Below are 10908 nucleotides of genomic sequence, written 5' to 3' on the forward strand. Positions count from 1 at the left end.
AAATGATGCAGAAAATTATTCAGTGCGGACTATATAATTGCAATTCCTATCAGTATCTTAAGACTCTCTCTCTCTATATACTGTATATATATTAAGTGGTTTGGATGAAGAAAGTCTCACACCTGAAATGTTGATTAATTACCTGCTCACTCAACTAACACTGCATGCCACTCAAAGGCAGGCCAAATGAATTATTAAATGTCATGCTGACCAGCACTGACACCTTATGATATCAAATACAAATGAAAAGGCTGTGTAAATAACTAAATAGAATTCTGTTAATAGAGACAAAGCACATGCTAATCTTTGCAAGCAAGATGTTTAAACCCAACACTTCCCCAGCTTGGATTAGTGAAAGAGGAGAAAAAAAAGATTCAAACTGTTGCTGACTACAGCTGCAAGGATCTGTCATGTTGCTTTGCCTGTTTGGAAAATGATGACGTCATCACCGCCATAGACAACAAACAGACTTGTGTAGCTGCCTTCATAGATCTGGCCAATGCTTTTGACTCGGTCAGCCATAACATTCTCCTGCAAAGACTTACCAGCATTGGCTTGTCCAGTAGTTGTTGCAACTGGTTTGCTAGCTACTTGGCTGGTCGTGTCCAGCGGGTGAAGACTGAAAACATCATGTCTGAACCGCTTACCATCTCTAAAGGTGTCCCTCAAGGCTCCATCTTAGGCCCTATTTTGTTTTCCATTTATATTAACGATGTAGCAAAAGCTGCTGGAAATTCCTTGATTCATTTGTATGCTGATGACACCATCATATATTCAGCTGGTCCCTCACTCTACTCTGCTGTGTCCACTCTTCAACAAAGCCTGACCTCCATCCAACAGTCTCTCCACAGCCTCCACCTGCTCCTCAACCCCAAAAAGACCAAATGTATGCTGTTTGACCGGAAAAACCTCATCATTCCCAGCCCTCCCAAGGTCTACAGTGCTGATGGCTCGGAGCTGGAGTTTGTCAGCTCCTACAAATACCTTGGATTCTGGTTGGACTCGTCTCTCTCATTTAACATACACATCAATAACCTTCTGGCTAAAGTCAAAGCTAGACTGGGTTTCCTGTATCGAAACGGCCTCCTTCACACACTCTGCCAAATTCACCCTTGTGAAAATGACCATCCTTCCTTTTTTTGATTACGGCGATATAATTTATAAAATGGCATCAAAGACCACCCTCAGAAAACTGGACACACTCCACCACTCAGCAATCTGTTTTGCCACATGTGCACCCTTCACCACCCACCACTGTGCTCTTTACAGATTGGTGGATTGGCCCTCCCTTCATACCAGGCGGCTACAACACTGGCTGCTCGTGGTCTATCAATCCATTTTGGGAATGACTCCTCATTACCTCTCAAATCTTCTGCACATTTCTGACAGCAATCAGCATTTAAGATCCAGTGACTTCATTAGGCTCATCATTCCAAAAGTCCGTACTGTGTTTGGTCATAACTCCTTTCATTTTGCCGCTGCAAAGGACTGGAACTCACTACAAAACACACTCAAACTAACAGCTCTCACCTCTCTCAACATGTTCAAACATAAGCTGCAACAAGTTATAGTTGACTGCTGTACTTGCTGACCAGCCCTCACTTCTCTTTCTTTCTTCCATTTTTTTTTTTTTACAAATAACATCCAGTAATCTGCCTTTTATTTTGTACATAGTGTTTATTATTTTATCTAGGTTGTTTTTAGTCATTTTTCCATTGTTTGTCAAACTGTATTGTATTTGTGTTGTTTGTGTAGTGTGGACTGTGCTACTGCCTCTTGGCCAGGTCATCATTGAAAATAAGAATTGGTTCTCAATTGATTTTACCTGGTTAAATAAAGGTTAAAAAAAAAAATACATCACCTCAAACAAGAAAATGGCTCTGCAGACGCTTTAAATATCCGCCTCAACACAGTGGCGGGTATTACAGTGGCAACATGAGCTGGAGCTGGAGTTTTTCATCAACCGAACAAGCTGTGTTATGTGTCAGGGTGTCGTAGGAAAGCAGCATAAGCCCTTGTGTATGGCCTCGGCCATCATGCATGAACACATATTTGTTCAAGTTGCTACATGGTAATAAAACATTCAATCAGAGTTGATTTAAACAACATGAACATCTGATTTAAACTGAAAACCCGAACAGCTTCGTGCACAGTTTAAACAGCACTACGCACACTTTAAAGTTGCAGTTGCTACATTTTATAAAAGTAACTTTTCATCGTCGTTGCTGAAACTGTTATGATATCCTGACAGGAATACATGAGACATGAATACAGTAAGTATTGTTAATACCATAGACAGTCTATGGTTCATTCACATATTTATACACATGGTGTCATTTTCCACCATTTCTGATCCAACGCCATCAGGATGTGGGTGACGACAGGAGAATCCAAACACCCACAGGTGTCACAGCCTCACCCAGATTTATTGCTTGGGTTGAAATATTTCGAGAATATTTTGGTAATATTTATCGTGGCAACAAGTGATAACTAACATTAGCACATATAAGCTAATTTAGCTTAATCATCCGAACAACAATAACCCAGAAAATTACAATTCGGCACAACAAGTACTAAAAGCTAGGGTCTGTTGTCCCCGCTTAGATGGTCAAAAGAAGAAAAATAACAGTTTGAATCCCGGAGAAGCTACACGTTCTAAACGTTACCTAAATTCACTCTGTTTGTCTGAATCTCACTCCAGTGGACCGTGCAGGTTGTGCCACAAACTGGCACCAACTTGTTTTGACGTGAGTGAAACAGAATGGAGGGAGAGTGCAACATCTAGTGGATGAATGTTCTAAGTGTTAATCAATAGCACCTTGAAACATAATATAGTTTGCTATTCTACCCTCACGCTCGCCTCAGAGCTAGCAGCTGTGTTTCCATGGTGACAATCAATGACACGTTGCTCACAAGTGGCAAAAACTGAGACAAGAAATGTCTCATAATCTTTGCTTTGCTAACTATGTGGTGGAGCCTGCAATGAGAAGAGAAGACTGCAGTAAACAAGCCCTAATAATGTCTGCTGCGGTTACTCTTGTCTTATTCATCAATCAAATGCACTCAAATCTATACTGCAGCTGATGTCTGCTGGACTGGGTTTGCACGACAAAAACAGACACATTATCTGAACGCAAAATGTAATTATTGTTATTTATCGTGATGCTCTACAGTCCTCAAAGAGTTTGCAACATCGATTGCAAGATGCAGCACTATTATAGGCCGTCAAATTGGGGGGAAAAATGCAATTGGAGAGGGCTGGCCGCACTATACCACACAGCTGACTCAGATTACCAACGACTTTCATTGTTAAATCTATTCATTGTTAGCACGTGGCTCAACGGATTGCAATGCTGGTCTGTCAGTAAATCCACCACTTTGGCCTAAAGTAAACAAATGTTGGATGCATTGCCATGAAGTTCAGACATTCATGGTCCCTCTACACTGACGTAGATTCATGTGTCCACTTATTTTCATAACTTAGGTGATCCCTTAACTTTAAATCTGGCGGCCTCCAGTAAAAACTTGAACTTGTCTAAAACTTTGTTTTTTTCGTTACGTGTAAAACTAATGACTTTCCCATCAGCCTCTGCTGTATTTTGTGTTCAGTGCGAATTTGCAAAACATTAGCATGCTAACACGCTAAACCAAAACACGGACATTAGGGTATACTTGAAATGCTACAATAGTTCTGAAAGCAAGACTGAACAAAAATCTGACAAAATTCAAAAAAATTATCTTGGGATCAAAGAGACTTGATGTTTGTCTCCAGCCAGACAAATGGTTATTTTATAATGAGTAAGTAATTAGTTTGTGGTAGCTTTATTAAGCACACATTTATGCACCATGTAAGCACAGTATTGTATACCTTTAGGGAACAAAGGCCTTTTCTTTAAGGCCCCTATCATTTTAATGCTTGTTAGCGGTGTACACAGCATTAACACTTAATTAGAATGAATTAATTGAATTACCACAAACTAATTGCATGGTGGATCTGGAGCCCTGAGGGTCTGAGGACGTTGCCCATTTTGACCAGGTGGTAAACCAGCTTATCCTGCCAGAAAATATAATGATGGGGGAGAGACAGTGAATCCTTAATCTGTTTATGTTGTTGTTCAATTTTAGATTCTAAAAATACTGGAATCTACTACATGCTTACAACACAGGCTTGGAGCTGAGAGCCACAGAGAGTGAAGGGAAAACAAATGCGAGATTAATTTACACATTGCAGTTTTTGGTATTTCTACAGGATTTCTTGAAGGAAAGAAAAATATAGAATAATGCCATAATTGTCCTTTTGTAGTAGATTTTGTTATTTCATAAATCCCCAGAACGTTTTGGTATTCATTACCAGTGGTTCTATTCAGTATGATGAGAACTCAGGAACCCCAGAATAGAACATGAAACATCTTTATATTCACCTCTATGTACTGATTACATTATAGACATTTGCATATTTATAAGGGAAACTGATTTTCTTGGAAAGTGCTAAATACTTTGAGCTAATATTATTATACCATATGTAAAAACATAAGCATGTTAACAAAAACACACGGTATGTGCTTATTGATTCGTTAAATAGCTCACTTTGTTGTGATTGTATGGAAATGAAACTATATTTTCAATTATCCTAATATTACTGCTTATTAAAGATATCAGGAGATGAACTGCCTCTAGCACATCATTGTTTTGAGTACAACCACAGGCTGTTCATCATTGGCTTTTTGCCCACGAGAGTGCTTATGTAACGATGAAATGAACCGCTATATTAAGGATATCAGTGTTTGCAGTCGCCTCACATGACAGCACAGACATCGTCAAACACTAAAAGGGGTCTGCACAGGTTCATGTGTTGCTCATTGTTCACTGAGGTTATACGCTTGAAAATGTTTGTGTGACAAAGTGACACAGTGTAGTGTTTGTAACAATGTGCTGTTTCATGATAAACTGTTCTTCAGGCGGCTCAGGCTGAATGCAGAGCGTGCTCCGTGGCTCTCCTTGGCAGATTGTGAACATTGTTCTCACTCTTAATGATTATAGGAGATAAGTACCGTGAATACCAATGAAGGTGCACTCTGTCATTTGCATTTCAATCATTATAAAAATATCCTGTCAGAGGCAAAATGTCCCACACACACAGAACCACAGCAGCTGATTACCACGTATACATAATATATATATTATACATATATGATGTGTTCTTCATATATAATCTTTGCAGATTGTTGAGCTATGGTATGGACTAACACTAAATGTGTATAAAACTGGGAATGCCAATTATTCGGAAACTCGAATAATCCCAAAAATGTCCCATTTACTTCCTGCCTTCATTGGTTGGGTTGGTTGGGTTTAGGCATGAGGAGTGACACTGGTTAAGGTAAGAATATCAGGTTAAGCCAATCAGTATGGCAGGTCATGCCTTACTCAGGAAGAAAAATATTGTGACCGGGAAGGTCCAATAACGTCATATGCTTCTTTTCGTTGTAGCGAGAGTGAGTATTTTCAACGGGCTTTTCGGTTCACTTGAACCTTTTTCAGACTATTGGGGTTTTGGTACAACTGGCAGTCGGAAACAACGGCATGGCACCTAGAGAATACATTCCTGTATTTAGCGTGATTTAAGCTTGCGAGTGTCCGCACAGCCAAAATGATGTCACACCATCAAAAACAGCCATTTCTGTGTGGCAGGTTTTCACCTATGCGTGCATCTCAAACATTTTCTAACTACGCAAAACGCGATTGGCGGAGAAAATTGAGAACGTTGGGGAGCTTTGTGAACGTTGTTTTGCTGCAAGGAGAAACCCACAGGACGTACAAAAGATCCAAACGTTTCCGCATCAACTCATGTCCTTACGACCGTCATTGCGGAAAGTAAAGCCGAGGCTTTCAGGGTAAATCCTGCTGCTGTTTAAGATGCATGCTGTGCATGTCTGAATTTTGGGCTCAGTGATTTCAGTTTCCATCACTCTTCATGTCAACAACCGAGTGCAACACCATGTCTTTGAAAACTGACCATCTGAAAATGTGTGTGTGCAGCTATTCCTTCATTGTTTGAAAGATCCATCACACTGTGCTCTAAAAAACTTTCTTTACTCAGTTTCTTCATACTCTTATGAGAGCAGGATGCCGTTTGATAGGACCGTTCTATTTATCGTTGAGAGATGGTCACAGTTTCAAACATGTGGTTAACGTTGTGAAACGGACCTAGTTACAGTGTGTACATGATGAAGTTTGTGACGTGGTTACGTTCTAAAATCAAAATAACTGTAATTTAAAATAGGTCAACGTGCTTACTTTCACATGGGACATGGACAGCGGTCTCCTGGGTGAAAGTCCTGTTTGTTTGACCCAACAATCCACCCCGACCTCCACCCTCGCAAACCTAACAACAGACCTAAATGTGGATCGCAATTAGCTTTTTGCACAGAAGACCTTTACGCTGTTTTTTTTCCAGTGAGGATGGCTTGTACATATTTATGCCATCAATGTCCCTCACAGCTACTCTAGTTGTTGCTCGAAGCAGTTCATGTTTTTCAGGCCAATTGTAGCAGTTTGTTGACAGAACAAAATTCCAAAACATCTTTCATAAGCTACCATCACTTTAAGAAGAAAACAAGTTGCATGCAAACACGTCCCTCGAGAAATGAACAACCTTGTCACGTGGCAGTGTAGTGGCACCGTGAATACCTGGAAGCTAAGTATGTAAATGGTGTGCATGCACTGTTAATGGGACACTTCCATGCTTCATGTTTGCCCTGATGTCACACCAGAGGTGCACTCAAGAAGCGCCGAGTGTACCGAAACAGAGAATTGACCACAGGAGCCAGCGTGTGATAATCACAGGCTCCCAATAATCTTTAGCTAGAAGCGGTTTCCTTAATTTGTCCTCCCAGAAGATGTGCACTTTTCCATTTTATGTCCCGACCCCTCACGAGTCGGCACATCATTGACATACAGTAAATAGTAAACATAAACGTCTTAAAAAGTGAAATGAACAGGTCTGGAGTAAAAGTTCATGCTGCCTATGCCTTACCAATGCAACTCATTTAGTAAAAGAAATGATGTTGAAATATTTTCTTTAGGTAAAATGTCTTCACTCTTCCAAATATGGTTAAAAATGAAACCCATTAACAGATCTGTCAGATTCCGTGCAGCATACTGTACACAATACAGAGGAATGTGTGTGGGATGCAGGACATCTTACAGTGCAGTAATCCCTCCTTAAGAGCTCGTCTGCTTACATAACATAAAATATATCTACAGTAGATGGCCCAGCAAGGCCAACACCATGTTACTCTTGCTGTTTCTACCTGTCAGTCTTATGTTTGTGTGTATATGGTTTGGACAGATCAGCAAACAACTGCCTGCTCAGCATCTGCATGTCATCACTGTCAGATGAATATGTGGATGCACCATGATGGAAGGACTGCAGGGGAAATGACAAGAATATGGAAGCAGATGCAAGGCACAGAGAGCAAAATTCCAATTTATTTATTTTTGCTATGCCATAAAACTTTTTGGGCACATTTAGCTCCAGTTTGTCATTTTTACTGTAAATGACTTCCCTTTCGTGCATTTAAAAAGAGGCAACAGGGAGGAGTCAGTGGAATTAAAAATGAAAAAAAGGTTTAAGGCAAAACCATGCATATTTTAAAGGATCTCATTTAAGATTGTTCTCCGACAAAACAATAAAACCAATTTCCTGCATTTGTACCATGACATGTTCCAGGAATCCTGGATGCTATTTGGAACAGGCAGGAGGAGTGGATTAGGGAGGGATGCTGTACATCTTTGACTTTCATTTAAAATGACATTTCATCCTGGATGAACTGTGCAGTTTGTTGAAAACAAAAGCCAAAGAATGAAATGATTGAACGAGGAAGGCTGTTTGATTGGACGTGGGGCTGTAGTACACGACCAAATGTTTGTTTTTATGAACATGCAGATTCCTGGAAGTTAGGCATGTCCAGCTCTCTCAGTCGATGTCAGACAACAACTCGGTGAGAATTACCATAATCTTCAAACAGTCTCTCTGGTGTGAATCTCACACCTGCCCGGCCATTTTCCCCCTCTCTGCTAAAGATGGCGAAGGAAGGCAACCTTTTCTTTACACCAGAATGAGCCAACGCTGAGCTGCACTGGAGAAAAATACGACTATATATTTAATCAGAGATCAATGTGTTACCAGTTATTACCCCTCATGCAATAGCAGTGCAGACCTGAGCAGGTTTAAAATGCAAAATATGTCACACCTACTTTTTCCCCAGGAAACATACACTCACACATACACACACACACACACACACACACACACACACACACACACAAATACAGCAGCAGCATTACTGCAAATATATTGTCCAACCTTGTATTTTCTAGTGAAAGACTTAATGCATTTGGTCCACATGGGCCTAACAGCCACTGTGGACATTGGCATGTCATCTGTGGGCAGGTATAACACAGGTATAACACACAAGGTCACCCCATGTTAAACCAGCAGCCTGTTTGAAGCCACAGTTCACGATGCACCTATTTTGCACTGAGTGTCACCCAGAATGAATACAAGCACAAACAAAATCACAGCATTAGCAGCGCTGTATCTCTATAAAAAAAAAGAAAATGCAAGGCACAACCCCCCCCCACACACACACACACAGACCCCCCTTTTTTCCCCTTTTCCCTCAAAATCCACATCCAGATATCTACACCACCATCTTGTGGCTGCTCGGATAGCGATGCGCGCAGAGAGCTGCTGGCAGGTGCCCGTCTCTGCTGCGGCTCGTCCACACGCACACACATGACTTGTGGTAAAAAATAAAATAAAATAAAAACGCAGGTGTGAAATGGGTTGAAATGCTTCGTTATGTTGAGGGAAAGCACTTTGTGCCACCAGTTCACAACGGCCTCTCGTGTCCGTCCGCTGGCATTAAAGTTAACCGAGCTGTTGCTTTGGCACCGAGTTTGGTCAAAGCAGTGTGCGTGCGCGTGTGTGTGTGCGCGCGCGCACAGGGACAACACTGATTTACATAATTAATAAAAAGCCTGGTGTGTGATCAGCGTCTGCACTGCTGGCTGGTTGCAACCTGTCATTCTTTCATCCACATTTACAAATGAACAAATCACCAACTGGAGTCGGATGAAAGTGCGCAAGAATCCGCCTGTGCTGCTGCGGAGGTGTTCTCATCAAACACCCTCATTATGACCGTTTTTCTAATATTTTTCTAAGAAGTTGTGATTGTCAAAATGACTATCATCCGGTTGATGTTGTCAGTAAATGTCTGTTGATGAATTCCCTGTGGATTTATGCGCCTTTGTGAGAATAAAGCGCGTCCGGACAAGCCGTGAGAGGAGGAAGAGGAGAAGTGGGGGGGGAGGAGGGGAAGGGGGGGTCAGCGCCTAAAAAAAAACGCACAGAAATTCAGCCGCTCGTATAAATTTGTGTCTGTTTTCCTGCTGGAGTAAACGTGTTAAGGCTCAGATCGCGTCCAGCCGGCGGAACACTTACCTCAGACGTCTCACTCTTTTATGTAAGTCCCGACTTCAGGCGGAACACACGCCACATAGAGGGGAAAAACACAATGAAGTCCACCTCCAGCCTCCTGCAAAATCCAAAGTAAGAAGCGCAGTCCCGATTGTGCTGACAGGCAGCCCGGCTGTACGTCCTGTGTGTGCGCGTGGCGCGGGAGAAAAGAGATGCGGCTTTAGCGGCACAGAAGACGTTTCAATGAGTCATTGCAGAGGCTCTGGAAACGGTGCTGAATCTAATTGCGCTCATAGAGCGAGTGTATTGCGAGGACAAGATTAGTGTTAGAGAAACCAGGTCTCTCTCTCTCCCTCTCTCTCTCTCTCCCTCTCTCTCCCTCTCCCTTGCTTGCCATTGGACTACACCGCCTGAAATTTACTAAGCCTGCAGCCAATAGATTGCTGCATTCTCTCAATCACCCTTAACCAGCCGCTGTGTTGTGGCAGCTCTGGCATGGAGCATGGGGCTGCTTCTGTGGCTCCAAAGGGTCCCTGAGAGCAACACCACAGAGACATGAGGGATTCTTTACTTTACTGTGAAGTAAAGACAAGCGAACACATTGGTGAATAAGCCTATTTAAAAGCCTATAATGGAACAAGGACAATGAAGATGAGCAGTGTAAAAAGTGTTGACAAAGGGGCCCATGGGGGGGAAAAAGCATTCTGGCCCCTCATCACCCATCAGTCCGCCTTTGTTCAGTAAAATACAAGAGAATTTAGTGTTGGGTAAAAAGTCCTCTTAACACTAATCACAGATATGGAGCAGACAGGAAATCTATTGTGTTGAAGCATGTTTTACAGCTGGAGTCTGACACCCCAAACACAAGTCATTTCCTCTTGCGGACTTCAATGACACTGTCCTTGCACTCCCTCCTGTGAGTCTGTGTGAGTCTATAGGCTTCTTTATGCAATTCACATACACGTTTTATTTGATCTCAAGAAAGATAAATTCATAACCCACAGGCGATATATCCCTTCAACAGCCTGCAGTTACATTTTGATAATGATAAAAAGGCTGGTAATGGATGCTAAAGTTGAAATAGGATTTCATATGATATCGAGGTCATTTCAAATCAACATGAAAAAAATCATCAATCCTTATCATGTCAGTGAATACAGACCTGAGGATGAGAGCTGCACAGAAGGCAGCCCCCCCCCCCCCCTTTGAAATCGTCGTTTATTCCCTCTCCCCACATCACAACCCTCAGCGGTCGGGGGTATCCTCCTCGCCTCTGAAGTATCAGCTTCAGTCAGAGGCTCGGCCCAGATCCACCGGGCGACTTTCATAAGACTGATGAGGGGATGTCACTGCCGCCTGGGCCCAGCCAAATCTAATGTTCAGCAGCATTACCACTCCACCTGCAACCGGTGGCAGTGCACCTCTGA

General features: G+C 42.1%; 1 protein-coding gene across 2 annotated transcripts in view; it reads right to left on the bottom strand.

The window, feature by feature from the left end:
• nlgn4xa (neuroligin 4 X-linked a) overlaps positions 1–9837 on the bottom strand; it is an 81328-nt gene extending 71491 nt beyond the window's left edge. Inside the window, exon 1 of one of the 2 annotated variants that reach the window (XM_031852380.1) lies at positions 9506–9836. The gene's annotated coding sequence lies outside the window, so the exon portion shown is untranslated. Of the gene's footprint in view, positions 1–9505 lie in introns of both variants that reach the window. The other variant, XM_031852379.1, reaches the window with a different exon arrangement.
• Between the last annotated feature and the right edge of the window lie 1071 nt (positions 9838–10908).

Source organism: Anarrhichthys ocellatus, unplaced genomic scaffold (assembly GCF_004355925.1).
Source record: "Anarrhichthys ocellatus isolate YVR2014 unplaced genomic scaffold, GSC_Weel_1.0 scaffold12, whole genome shotgun sequence".
NCBI lineage: Eukaryota > Metazoa > Chordata > Actinopteri > Perciformes > Anarhichadidae > Anarrhichthys > Anarrhichthys ocellatus.